The sequence below is a fragment of the Sminthopsis crassicaudata genome, chromosome 4 (genome assembly GCF_048593235.1).
Source record: "Sminthopsis crassicaudata isolate SCR6 chromosome 4, ASM4859323v1, whole genome shotgun sequence".
Lineage (NCBI taxonomy): Eukaryota > Metazoa > Chordata > Mammalia > Dasyuromorphia > Dasyuridae > Sminthopsis > Sminthopsis crassicaudata.
This window is the reverse complement of record NC_133620.1, coordinates 331,392,536-331,408,181: the sequence shown is the minus strand read 5'-3', so window position 1 is coordinate 331,408,181 and position 15,646 is coordinate 331,392,536.

Sequence of the window (15,646 nt, the reverse complement as noted above, 5' to 3'; positions counted from 1 at the left end):
TTGCTCAATTCTTTGAGCAGAGGAAGAATCCTGGATTCAGTCCTTGATTTAAATGGGGACTTCAGTTCTTAGAAGCCAAAAAAGAGCAATCAACATCCAGTGAATTCTTGTTGCATACCATCTTGACAGCTAATGTCATTATTGTCAATATTTATGTCAATATTTAACATATATAAATAATTAGTCATCTTGACTAATGCCATTATTTCTAGGACTCTTTAGTTATCTTGAGAGTTATTGAAATTGAAACACTAACTAGAATTACTATTTCTATTTTTGTTGGCGTATTATTTTATATAGCAAATAAATTCTGGAAAAATCCTATAAATTGCTTTTTAAAGACAATTATAACTATGGTTAACTATTTTAAAAAAATCTTATTTTAACTATTTCTATAAAATGAATAATCTCTTTTTTCTTCATCCTCCAGGTATTTCTGAAGGAACAGACACTGAGTTTACTAACAATGAGACACATACACACACACACACACACACACACACACACACACACACACCACATATCCATGGCTATCTTGTGAATGAAGAACTTGAAAAACTTGAACCAACAAATGGAAAGATGAGAGTGTAAAGAAAATAACAGTATTATCATAAAACAACATGGAGAGTACTGGGGGTGGGGGGGAAACAAACATGCAACTGCCTAATTTGTTGTTGAACTGTTGTTTTTCAGTAGTGTCCAGTTCTTCATCACCTCATTTGTAGTGTTCTTGGCAAAAACACTGAAAAGATTTCACATTTCCTTCTCCAACTCATTTTATAGATTAGGAACTAAGACAAACAGGGTTGAATGACTTATTTAAGTTTACACAGACAGAATATATCTGAGCTCAGATTTGATCTCATGAAGAGGAGTCTTTCTGATTTCCTGGCACTTTACTCACTTTATCATCAAACTGCCCCTTACAAATGAGTAAATAGTCTCCAAAGTCCCCTTAGAATGAAAAAGACTGGAAGAGTTAGTGGTGGTGGTGGGGAATGGATTGTACCAGATTTTTCCTAGGAAAATAAACATCATTATACAGTGAAAATAAAGACAATCGAAAGTGTTCTGCAAATCTTTCAGTAATTACAGAAAACAAATGAATGAATGAATAAATGAATGAATGAATGAATAGATAGATAAATAAATAGATAAATGAAATGTCCTTAGAGTGAGTGTCCTCTGGGCAACTCACTTAGCTTGTTTTCTTCATCTATAAAATGGAGAAAATGGTAATTTCTACCTCATAAGGTTCTTGTGCTTGAAATAAGTTAACACATATAAAATGCTTATTTTATTTTTCATTTAGTATTTTATTATCCCTCTCTTATATTCAAAAATTGAAAACAATTTTAACATTCATTTAATTTTTTTTTGATTTCCAAACTCTCCCTCCCTCTTTTTTCACCTCTCTTCTCCCCACCAATGAGAATTCAAACAATTTGATATAGGTTATATATGTACAGTTATGCAAAACGTATTTCATATTGCAAAAGACAACAGACAAAAAAATCCCAATAAAAATAAAGTAAGGAAAAATTATGCTTCAATTTGCATTTAGACTTCATCAGTTCTTTTTCTGGACATGGATTTTTTTTTTTTCATCATAAATCTTTCAGAGTTGTCTTAGATCAATTTATTGCTGAGAATACCTAAATCATTCACAGATAATTATAATTTAATATTGCTATTTGCATATACAATGTTCTCCTAGTTCTGCTCACTACACTTTGCATCAGTTAACATAAATCTTTTCAAATTTTTGAAAGCATCATGCTTGTCAGTTTTTATAACACAATAATATTCCATCATAACTCATAAACTTGTTCAGCCATTCCTCAATTGATGGACATGATTTCAACTTCTAATTCTTTGTTCCCAGTAAGAGAGTTGCTATAAATATTTTTTACATATATGTCTTTTTCCTTATGTTTTAAATCTCTTTGGAATAGAAATAGTATTGCTTGATCAAAGGATATATGTGGTTATATAGCCCTTTGGACATAGTTCCAAATTGTTCTATGGAATGATTGAGTCAGTATACAACTTCACCAATAGTGTATTAGTGTCACAATTTTCCCCATATTACATCAATATTTGTTACTTTCTTTTTATCATATTAACCAATATGATAGGTGTGATATAGTAGCTCAAGATTGTTTAAATTATATTTCTCTAATCAATAATGATTTGGAGCATTTTTCATATGATAATAGATAACTTTGATTACACCCTCTGTAAACTACCTGTTCATATCCTTTGACCATTTTTCAATTGAGTAATGATTCTTATTTCTATATAGTTGATTCCATTATCTATATTTTTGAGAAAAGAAGTCTTTATCAAAAAGTTTGGTGCAAAAATGTTTTAGAGTTATGTTTTACTATGCATATCCCTACATCCTATTTCCCCATTTATCTTTCTCTCTCCTTTTATCCTATTCATTCTCAAAAAGTATTTTGATTCTGATTCTGCAAATTACCTTCTCTCCTATGAGCCTTCCCCCTGCCAATTCTGTCTTCTTCCCTTATTACTTCCCTGTAAGATAAGATAGATTTCATATCCAACTGAGTATGTATGTTATTCCTTCTTTGAGCCAGTTCTGATGAGAATAAGCTTCATGTTCTCCACATTTACTGGGCTATTGCAAAGACTTTTTCATGCCTCTGTTAACCCATTCTACCTCTTACTTTCCCCTTTTCCCACTGCATTCTTTTTTCTCACCTCCTCCCCTCATCAATATAGACTCAGAATAAGAAATGAGACCTAGATCCAGGTACAGGTAATGCAACAGAGTCCTGCCCCCTGGTGACAACAAAGGGAATACTGTAATCTCTTTGGGACCAGTTGTCTGACTTTACTGACTGACTGTAGGCTGAGAGGGTCTAAAAACTGCCACTGCTGTCACTGATTTAATTGCCTCCTACGCCTACTGATTATTTGCTGGGTAAAACCTGGCTGAATGCATTCTACTTTCACCCCAATGCAACACATCTTTTCTGCCAGACTTCTAAATTGTTTGGGGCTGGAAAATTATTTAACCCTGTCCTTTTGTTGGTACTGTCACTCTAGAATTTGTTTTCAGATACTTTTTAAAATTGTTTTGAGGACTTTGGTTTGCCATAATAATTATTATTACTATGTTGTTTTTTTTCCTAGATCTATAATTTCATCAGAGTGGAAATGCCCTGCAGATAAAAACTGGAAACTTTCCTTTTACTTAGTATCTGTTAAAGTTGTTTGGGGGAACTGAGAACTTAAATGTTGGATTTATTGTCAAATAATATGTATATCACAGGAAGGACCTGAACCCAGATTTTCTCTTGGAGCAAAGCTCTTTATCCAATATACAAAAATAGTTTTTTGATTGATTGTTTCAGAAGAAACTTTTTGTAAAATATTCTGAAAATTTAGGTCAATTGATCTGAAATACGCCTTAAAGCATTAGCTTGTGTGACATGGATTAAAAACTGATACCAGTAACAATCATAATATAATTGTAATTGTAATTATAATAAGGAATAGTTTATAGCAGGAAAGTTGAGCCTACACACAGTTAGCAACAGAGGAGGAGAAAAGGAGTGGGTAGCTTTCAGAGATTCATTGTACAGCACTGTATCTGCTCATCTGGATCAATACTTACACACATCAAGATTGAATTGATGAAAATTATGGTGAAATTTAGACATTGCTGCATGAAAAATAAGGCTTCCACAGGTTTTACTAGCAGAATAGTTCGTTTGTCTTTAAGAATGCAGAATTTATTTCCATCAAAAGAAAAGAGAGATGCTAAGAGAAATGCAGGATTCTGGACTCAGAAAGAAGGCAGATGAAATTCAGTTTTACATTGATAGTAACAATGCTAAATGTTTTTATGATTCCCTAAAACCTATATACGGGCCAAAGACCTATAGTGCATCTTAACTGGGTAGTACTGATGAAAACTGATTGATTAATGATAAGGACATGATACTAAAAAGACAGGCCAAATGCTTCCATGATGTTGTTAACCAATGTTGAAGCCATTGACTGCATATAGTCAACTCAAGTTGAAGTCAATCCCTCTCTAATTGAATCTCCAATTGAAGAAAAGATTTTCAATACCATTAAGCTCTTCTCATTTGTGACAAAGTGTCTGGTGCTGATTCTATTTCCACTAAGATTTACAAGACAGAGGGTCTACTGCTTATATAAAATCTGACTGAAATTTTCTGGTGATATGACAAGAGGAGGTTAAATCCCAGAAGTTCTAAGATTCTTCCATTGTTCATTTCTCCAAAGGTAAAGGAAATAGATTCTCCTGTCGTAATCATAATCTAGTCATTACTTTTTTTTGGACACTGTTAAGCGTTTTTTATTAATTTTATAATTATAACATTTTTGATAGTACATATGCATAGGTAATTTTTTACAACATTATTCCTTCTCTCTAGTCATTACTAGCAAGATTCTTGTCAGAATTTTCTTTAATAGGCTGAAGATGGTAATTTACCTGAGAGCCTGTGGTTTCAGAAAGGGCCAAGGAATGGATAATATAGTGTGTGGTGACCTACAACTTCAGGACAGATGCCAGGAGCAGAACAGAAATCTGTTCACAATGATCATCATTATGTTATTTTTGATCTGACAATTAACATCAAAAAAACAGAGGTTCTCCAGCAGCCAGCATCACACCATCCATTTGTAGAACCATCAGTTACAGTAAATGGAGAAATTTTGAATTCTATGGATAAGTTTATTTACCATGATAGTATACTTTTCAGGGATGTACACATAAATGATGAAACTAATGCAAGTATTTACAAAGCTAGTTCAATGTTTGAAGGCTTTGAGAGAAGAGAGAGATATTAGACTGTCTACCAAATGGAAAGTTTTCAAAGCCATTATGTTCACCCCATTGTATGCTTATGAAACATGGACAGTATACCATAGCATACTAGGAAATTGAATTTTTTCCATTTGAATTGTCTTAGGAAGATAAAATACCAGACACTAGAATCTTTTCTTGAGCCAGGTATTCAAACCGTGCTGCAGAGAGTGGAACACTGATGTGCTGGCCACATTTTTTGAATGTCAAAGGAATGTTTGCCTAAAAAAATAAGTTAAGGAAAACCCATACCTTGCACTTATGTGAAGGTCGGAAGAAGGATTACAAAGATACTCTGAAAATCTCTCTGAAGAACTTTGAAATTTTTTGTGAGACATGGAAACATTGGTACAAGACTGTCTAGCATAGCAGGCTCACATCAAAGAAGGCACTGTGCTTTACAAGAAAAGCAGAATTGCAGTAGCTCACAAAAAATAGGAGATGCACAAATTTTAGAGACATCTCCATTCATATGGATTGTTTGTTCTCAACCTGTGGTGGAGCCTTTCAAGCTTGTTTTCTCTGACCAACCACAGTTGGATTTTGTATATTGCCCTAAACATAGCTATATCATTTTGGTATTCTTCTCCTATGAAAAATATTAACCAGACCAGATATTTTTAAAATTTCTTTCACTATATTAGATTTTTAAAAAAATCTCTCAAATAATTCTTATTTAATCAATTTATGTAAAGTTTTCCTTTGAAAGTTTGATATATCACTAAAATATAAATTAACTTTGATTGCATTGTCAGATTATTATTTTAGCACATTATTCATTTATTAGCACATTACACTGACAATTTTCCCAACTTTCATTTTATTATTTATTTAAGAAGAATTTGGTAAAATCTATTCAAGAATGTTTGTCTTTTAGTAGACTACTCTTCAAATATCTTAAGAATTTGTAGTTATTTTGAATGAGATTACCTTTTCTATTAATTTCTCTTAGATTTTGTTATTATAGAGAAATAAATTGGTTTTTATGGGTTATATTTTATAGTTTTAACTTTTTTTCTGAAGCTTTTGTCTCATTTAGTATTTTTTGCTGATTCCCTAGAATTTCATAAATGTACTATCATGTCATTAGAATATAGAAATATTTTATATCTTTTTTCCTATCTTTACTTTTTTGATTTTGATTTTTTCTTTTTTCTAGATTTTTTTGCAGCATTTTTAGAACTAAATAAATAATAGAAGGAAGACTGAACATCATCAACTTTATCATTTATTGGGAAAGTTTTTAACTCATTCTTACCATTACATATGTGATTTTATTTACAATCCTTATACTTATTTATTGTTGTTTTAATATTTCTACTTCTCATGGAATCAATCTTGTATTTAACTTTTCTTTAGATCAGTCTTTTAAATACTTTCTACATTATTGTCTTGTAGATCTTTGTTCCCATCTCCTCTATTTTTTATATTGAGCTATTTTCTATTTCTACTCTTTAAAGTATGAATTCCTGAAGTAAATATAGAAGACGAAAATATTACTACATGTATATGTTTTCCTACATCCATGATTGTGTCATCCATTTCTACCCTCTGAAATTTCCACAATCATTTCCTGTCTCCCCCACCACCACCAGAAAATCTTTATTGTGGGTTCATGCTGTGTTCTATGATTGTTAGTTGCTACAGGAGCTTTCACTCTTTTTCAATGTATTAATAAATAACATAAATATAGCATTTTAAGATGTGCAATCTACTCTATATGCTTAATATAATTCATTCACAGAATTCACAGACATTCTACCATCAAAGTATGATTATTATACTTAGATTGAATTGAGACAACTGAATCTCAAAGAGGTTAACTTAATTCCTTGGGTCATAGAATTAATAAATATGGGGTTTGATATGGGGTTCAAATTTAAATGTTACTCAAAGCTCAACACTTTGTTCTCTATACCACCTAGATATCTATGTTAAATTCCTTAATTTCTTAGGATTAAATAAGTAGTAAAGTAATTCATATGCCATCTAACAGTTAAATAAAATAAAACAGACATAGGTAAACATATAATATTTTATCTATGATAAAGATTATAGCCAATCACTTTAAATATTAATGTAATTGCAAATTACTTTTTTTTTTCATTTATGAGAACACAGTCCCATTCTATTCAGCCCTTCACAGGAGTTTCCTTAATATTTTCTATAAGGTAATGGTTAAAAAAATTTCCATCAACAAAAGAGGCTTCTCCATTCCCTTTTTCTCCATTCTCTTTTTCTTCTCACTTGCTTCTCTCCATGCATAATAAGAAAAGAATATCTTTAGTGAATTTAAAGCCATCACCATAAATAGTATTAAACCAGACTCATTAATTATAAAATTCTTTTTATAAATTTTCTTCATAAAATAACAGTTGAAAGTTTTTTTTTACCTTCTTTCTCTATGTCTTCTCTAGAGATTATTTCATAAATCAAAGTTAAAAATACATACTTTTCTGATTCCATAATGTAAGATATCTTATAGAATATGCTAACATTTGCTGATTTTAGCTTCTATGATCTTAAGAAAGAAAATGAAAGTTTCTGTAGACTCCTTAGAAAAGGCTTTTAAAACAGGTATTACATGCAAATTTAAGAAAAATTCCCTTTACCTTAAAGTAAGTCATTTTCTCCTATTCTGGGTTGAAATAAATATGGCTCTTTTCTTTTAATAATTCAGTATCTTCTCATTTCATTGGACTTCTTAATGGTTCTTAAGTTTTAAGATGATTTTTAAGGTTAGAAAAAACATAAATTGAGGTAGGATTAAGGAAGGGATAGAGTTCCCATTCTATCTCAAAAATTGATGTTATTGAAGTTTTCCCTTTTTTTGAATAAATCATGTATTGCCTTCATTCCTCACTACCTGTCCCATACTACCTGTCTTTTCTTGATGGACAGCACTAGAATATCAGTATTATTACTTCTGAAAGTTCATGTTTTAAGTCTTTTGAATATAACCTGATCACTAACTCAAAATAAATATTGATTTTATGCATTCAATCAACCTCAAAACATTTTCTGACTGAGTTAATCATCACTCAGAATGACATTTCCAGTAGGGTCAAATTGAGATTTGAATCCAGGCCCTAACTATTAAAAGCAGCTGTGTGAATAATCTCCATCCTCAATTAGTCCCCTAATTCTTACCCTTATGAGCTTACCCTCTTCATAAATGTGAGCCTTACCATAAATTGGGATGAGGGAAAGGAGTTCTCAGTTACTATGAAAACAAATCATTACCAGAAAACTGCGTTCCCAATTTATTGTATTTGTTTTATTTATATTTTTATTACTTCTTCCAAAGTCTCCATATTTTCCATGTGTTTTTTTGTCCTTCTCATCTGTTCTGGACCCTGTGGAAAGTTGGGCTTTCTCCATCTACTAATGTGTTGAAGGTTTTATAAACAGTCATTTTTCATTGTTTTCTCTCCACTTTTCCATTTCAAAAATTTGAGTCTAGTTATATGTGTCCAAATGTGAGTAACTTATAAAACGAAGGAGCAGAAAAAAGCAGTTTTCAGTATGATTGATAATAGGAAAAAAAAGATGTCATTAGTGTCTCTCCCTTTGAATCTTGAAAAGAACACTAGAAATTAGACAGTATTTTATTATGTAGCATATTCACATATTCATATATAAACACACATATATGTGTGAACATACAGATCATATTAAATCTACTCTAGGTACAATTCCATGACAAGGTCCCATAGGATTATCTACAGATTCTTTAGTTGTGATGAAATCATCTAAGGATCATTGACTTTTTTTCTTTTTTCTTTTTTATTAATTTTATAATTATAACTTTTTTTTGAGAGTACATATGCATAGATAATAATTCTTTTTTACGACATTATACCTTGTACTCCCTTCTGTTCCGAATTTTTCCCCTTCTTCCCTCCATCCCCTCCCCTAGATGGCAGGCATTCCCATACATATTAAATATCTTATAGTATATCCTAGGTATAATATATATATGCAGAACCGAATTTTGTTGTTGTTGTTGTTGCAAAGGAAGAATTGTGTTCGGAAGGTAAAAATAATCTGGGAAGAACAACAAAAAACAAAAAAATGCTCACAGTTTACACTCATTTCCCAGTGTTCCTTTTCTGGGCATAGCTGATTCTGTCCATCATTGATCAATTGGAATTGGATTAGCTCTTCTCTATGTTGAAGATATCCATTTCCATCAGAATACATTTACATATGAATATATATGTAAATCAAATATAGGCATATGTATTTATATAATTATCTAGCTGCACAAGAAAAATCAGGTCAAAAAGGAAGAAAAATGAAAAAGAAAATAAAATTCAAGCAAACAACAAAAGAAGTGAAAATGCTATGTTGTGATCCATACTTAGTTCCCAAAGTCCTCTCTATGGCTGCAAACAGTTCTCATCATCACAGGATCATTGAAACTGACCCGAATCATCTCATTGTTGAGAAGAGCCATATCCATCAGAATTGATCATCATATAATCTTGCTGTTGCTGTATACAATGATTCCCTGATTTTACTCATTTTACTTAGCATCATTTCCTGTAAGTCTCCCCAGGACTCTCTGAAATCATCCTTCTGATTGTTTCTTATAGAACAATAATTTTCCATAACACTCATATACCCTAACTTATTCAGCCATTTTCCAACTAATGGGCATCCACTCAGTTCCCAGTTTCTTGCCACTGCAAAAAGGTTTATCACAAACATTTTTGCACTTGTGGGTCTCTTTCCCTCCTTTAAGATCTCTTTTGGATATAAACTCAATAGAAACACTGCTAGATCAAAAGGTAAGCACAATTTGATAGCCCTTTGAGCATAATTCCAAATTACCATCTAAATTCTTAAAGGAGAAATTAAGTGAATTATAAGAAGAGATAGACCACAAAGCTACACTACTGAGGGGCTCAAAATTTGGTAGATCCAGAAAGAAAATAAAGAGATAAATAGAATATTAGAAAAGCTAGATAAAATAAACCTTTGGGAGAACTGAATGGAAACAGAAAGGAATATACCTTTTCTCAGCAGCACATGACACCTACACAATCATGTTAAAAGGCATTAAAACCTCAAAAATCTAATATAAAAAAGGCAGAAATACTAAATGTATTCTTTTCAGGTCATAATACAATAAAAAATACATTCAACAAAGAGCAATGGAAAGATAGATTAAAAGTTAATTAGAAACTAAATAATCTGATCCTAAAGAATAAGTGAATCAAAGAACAAATCATAGAAACAATCAATAGTTTCACTAAAGAGAATGAAAAACAATGCAACAACATGCCAAAATTTATGGGATCCAGGTAAAGCAGTACTTAAGGAAATTTTATATCTCTAAATTCTTAAATCAACAAAATGGGAAATTAATAGATCAATTAGGTATACAACAACTATGACAACAACAACAACAACAACAACAACAACAAAAACTTGAAAAAGAACAAATTGAAAATCCCCCAGTTGGGCACCAAATTGAAAATCAAAGAAGAGATTAATAAGACTGAAAATTAATTAAATCTAATGAAATATTTAAGAGAATTCAACTTTTAGGAACAAGGATATTATCAACCCCTATATAGTGTACCCCTATATAGTGCATTGTTTTTAGTTTAGGATTCCATAGTTGGGATGTTAAAAATTAGAGCATCCAAAAGAAGGCAGTCAGTATAGTGAAGGCACTTGTATCTATGTCATATGAAAATCAGTTGGAAAAAAGTGGGGATCTTTAGCCTGGGTTAGAATAGTCTTTCTATTTCAACTGACAATGCACATTCTAGATCCAAAAATAAAATATTTTATTTCTAATACGTTTTTTACATATTAGGACTAAATATGTAAAGAGTGATCTAGTAATGAATATTTAGTGTTCTGAAACTCAATTAAAAATATAAAAATAAATCTTTGATGGATGAAATGAATGATATATATATATATACATATGTGTGTGTATAAAATATTCATGTAACATATAATAATATAACAACCTAACTGCATAGGCTACTTGATTTCCCAAGGAAACCTGCTTAAAGGTATTCACATAATATCATAGTCAGCCTAGTCAATAAGAATTTTTAATGCTTAAAATGAGCCAGGAACTGTTCTAAGCATTGGGGTTTCAATAAATAAATGAATAAATAAAAATTAAAAAAAATAAAGATAAAAAGGAAAGGAAAAAGCCAGTTCCTATTCTCAAGAAGTTCTTAGTCTTTGGGGAGAGATAACATGCAAACAACAATGTACAAATACTTTGTGTTCAGATTATGTGGGAGATAATCAACAGAGACAAAACACTGGAATTCAAGGGAATTAGGAAGTCCCAGGTATGGAGGACAAGTAAAACTGCTCAGAGCTAATTGATGGAGGTCTGAGTTTGAGAAACTGTAAGGAGCCCACTGTGACATCATCACAGAATCAGGAGAGTGGAAAGACAAAAAGAGGCCAGGTTATGAAGGGTTTTTAAAAGCCAAGCAAAGGGGGCAGCTAGATCGTGCAGTGGATGGAGCACCAGCCCTGGAATAAGGAGAAATTGAGATCAAATCTTGCCTCAGACACTTAACTCTTACTATCTGTGTGACACTTAACTTTAAGTGCCTTGCCATAAAAAAAAAGTAAACAAAATATTTAATATTGAATATTGGAAATAATAAGGAGCCAGTAGTTTTCTGAATAGGGGACTTCCATTGAAGGTAGGTCATTTAACACTGAATGGACTGGATTTGGAAAGATTAGAGGTTGAGAAAGCACAAAGAGGCTACTGCAGTGCGTGTTCCAGAGTTGGACAGTGTGAGAGGAGAAAAGACACTATTTATGAAAGATGTTATACAAGTAGAGTCAACAGAACTTCACACCAGATTGCATATGGTGATCTAAGAAAGAGTGAAGCATTGAAAATGATTCTTAAGAGTGTGAATTTGAATGATCTGGAGGGTGGTAGTGCCCTCAACAGTAATAGATAGGTAGAAAGAGGAGAAGGTATTTGGGGAAAGGCAACGGGTTTAGTTTTGGATATGTCAAGTGTTTGGATGTTCATTGAACATAGTTCAAGATGTACAATAGATGGTTGGAAATGTGAGAGTGCAGATCAGAAGAGAGTTTAGGGCCAATAATAACATCTAACATTTATAGAACTTAGCAAATGTTTTATAATTATTATCTCATGTGATTCTTGGAAGTAGGTGCTATTATTATCCCCATTTTATAGATGAGGAAACTGAGGCAAATAAGGATTCTGTGACTTGTCCAAGATTACACAGGTAATAAATATCCAAGGCTGGATTTGCTGATTTTAAGTCTGGTGTTACAATATTTACAATTTGTTACAACAATATTTACCACACCACCAGCTGCCAATAGATCTGAAGATTCTCTACAAAGAAATGATAATTTCATCAGCTCCCTGAGAACTTAAGAGGTCACTAAATTAAAGGTACTGAGAAAAAAGAGAAGGGGCCCAGGACAAAACTTTGAGGGATCCTGCTAACACCAGGAATGACTTGAATGAATAGTCAGGAAAAGGAAATAAGAAGTAGACTATCTGCTAGAAGAGACAAGAGATATCAGTGCTATAAAAATCTAGAGAGTATTCAGAGGAAAAGGGTGATCAACAAGAGTCCAAGGCAGAAGAGAAGTAAAGAAGGATGAGTACTGATCAATTTAGCAATTAAGATATCATTAGTGACTTGGGAGAAAATAGCTTCAAGGGAATGATGAGACCAGAAGTCATACTGCAAAGACTTACATAGAGGAAAGAAGGTGGAGACATGAATTATAGACAATATTTTTCAAGGGATTTAAACACACAAAAAAGAGAAGGGATATATGGGACAACATCTAGCAAGGAGGGATAGATACAACGAAGATTTTTTTCAGAACAGAAGACAAAACTATGTTTGTAGGCAGATAGCAGACAGGGAGAGTCTGAAGAGTAATGCCAGAGTAGGGATTATAGAGAGGGTAATTTGGAAAAGAAGGCAGAATATAATGAAATCATGTGTTCATGTGAAGAGCTTTGCCTTGGCAAAAAAGGAAGGGATACTTGTTGTGAAAGAGTGAAGTATGAGATGGTAAATAATATCAGAGTGACATGAAATGAGGATCAGGGGAGAAGAGGGATCTTTGGGCAAATAGGCTCAGTTTATTTCAACGAAAAAATGTAAGGGAAGATTAACAGCTGAGAGTATTGGGGGAGGGTGGGAGGTTTGAAGAAGGATGAAAAGCTTTGGGAAAAAAAAAAAGCATTGTGAGTAGGGTAGTGAAATGATTAGCTAGGTATAAAAGGATTCCTTGCCTCAGTGAGAGCCCAATTGAGATTATGTAACATAAATTTGTAGTGCATCCAGCCAGCACAGCACAGTTTTATGATTTTCTCCAGCTTTATTCAGTAGCACATGAGGAGAATTGAAAGCAGAAGTTTGGCAGGAATGAGTCAAAGTTGAGATTTGACAGGGCATGATTTTTAGTAGGATAAAAGGGCAAGGAACTTAACAGAAGAAGACACTATAGGATTAAATTCAAGTTGTATATAATAGATTTGAATTGTGTGTATAATCACCCTTTTTCTATTACATTGTTATGAAAATGGGTTGAATAAAATAAATACTTTTTTTTTTTTTTAAAGTAAGAATGAAGGCTCTTGGATTATATTAAGCTTGGTATGTGGAAATTGGAATGATAGTAGGAGTTCTTAATTCAGGTCTCTGACTCCTCACTTGAATGGAGTTGTGGACAAAGGAACAAACATTTTTTGAATTGGAAAAAAAAAAGAATCAAATTCAAGGAAAATGAGAGTTTTACTCCTTGTCCTGACTGCCAAGCTGTTCACTATATAAAAATTAATTCTGAGTCTACACCCACTAATTCCACTTCCTTTCAACCTTGCTATATTTTAGTGATTACTACTCATGTAACCAAGGAAAATGGATTTGGTTCTACATAAAAACATACACACATACCAGAATACTTCATGCAGCTACTTTTAGCTTAGAATCAATCAATAAGCAAAATATAATAGTTAGATGTAGATGCTGGACCTTCATACTAAAAAGTGTTGGCTTTACTCATATCATGGTAACTGGGATGTGAGATCCAAAGCAAACTGGAAATTAAGAGGGTTCTCACTCCCTTTCATCTTGTCTGATTTCTAAAGGAAATTTTAGACTTCATGTGGCAACTGCTAACCAATCACAGGACATGAAGATAGAAAGCAGAATGCAATTAATGAGTAACAGTCAAAAGACTAATGTACTTGAACAATAGAATTCAGGAAGGGCAGTCAAGTATGGAGATGGAAAGGTTGGAAAGATAAATTGGGACCAGTTTATAAAGTTTTAAAGTATCAGAGCAGTTTTGTATTAAATTCTAGAGTTAAGACAGAGTCACCAGAATATGATTATAGGAGCAGTTTAGCTAGATGTGTATTAAGATCTTATGCTGTTAATTCAATATAATTTAATAAATATTTCTTAAGCGACCATTGTGAGCATCAGAGCATCATGAGTATTGGGGACTGTTTCAGTTTTGTTGGTCAGTCGTTGTTGGTATGAATTATTCTCTGTGATCCTATTTGAAGTTTTCTTGGTTAAAAACACTGAAGTTGTTTGCAATTTCTATAATGACCACGTTAGTACTCTGGATATCTTAGAATCAGCTGGAGTCAGGATAAGCAAAAGTCTTTATTCTTGGTCTTTTGGGGTCCCTATTGGGGATTAGATATAGGAATCTCTCTCTCCATTGCCAAAGAATGATCCCACTTGACCTACTCCACCCTCTCAACTCTCTCTCACTTTTCTGTCTACACCCACAGATCTAGCCAGCAGAGGATAATTGGGCAGGGTCATCCTCCAATCATATGTTAATAGAGTATTGTCCAATTGGTAATTAGCCTCAAATGCTTGGTTGGACTCAGTGCAACAAATTTCCTTCTCCAGATCATTTTATTTTTTTTTAATTATCTTTTTTTTTTTTTTTTTTTTTTTTTTTTTCCCTGAGGCTGGGGTAAAGTGATTTGCCCAGGGTCACATAGCTAGGAAGTGTTAAGTGTCTGAGACCAAATTTGAACTCGGGTTCTCCTAAATTCAAGGCTGGTGCTTTATCCACTGCCCCACCTAGATGCCCCCTCCAGATCATTTTTACATGAGGAAACTGAGAGAAACAGGGTTAAGGGATATATCTAGGATCACACAGACCCATTTGAACTCATGAAGTCTTCCTAACTCTAAACTTTGCACTTTATCCATTATGCTCCTAGCTCTTCCAGATTGGAAATACAAGTCCTTGTCCTCAAATATTTTACATTTTACTACAGAATTATAGAATTTATTAGGTAAATACAATATAGTCTAGATGTTAAAGGGAATGAAGATCAGAATCTGGGAATATTTGAGAAAATATTTGAGAAAAACCTACTTACAGATGAAAGTAACAGGAAGGTATAGAGTTAGATAGAACTTTAGGCATGTCCTATACTAATTTGTCATTTTATTAATAAGGCAATTGAAATTTAAAGTAGGGAAAGAGCTTCTTCAAATATCACAACCAATTAATGGGAGGAGGTAGCAGTGTGTTAATATTATAAGAACAATGGAACTAAAATCAAACCTCTATTTATATCCTGGCTCCTGGGTGAAATTAAGATTTATACAACCTCTCAGTAGCTTGGTTTCTTAATTTGAAAAATAAGAGAATTGAACCAATCAATAATGATTTATAATCTGAAAATCCTTTAGTCCATTCCTAATGTACTTTGATTTCTCCTTTGCTCCCTTCAATACA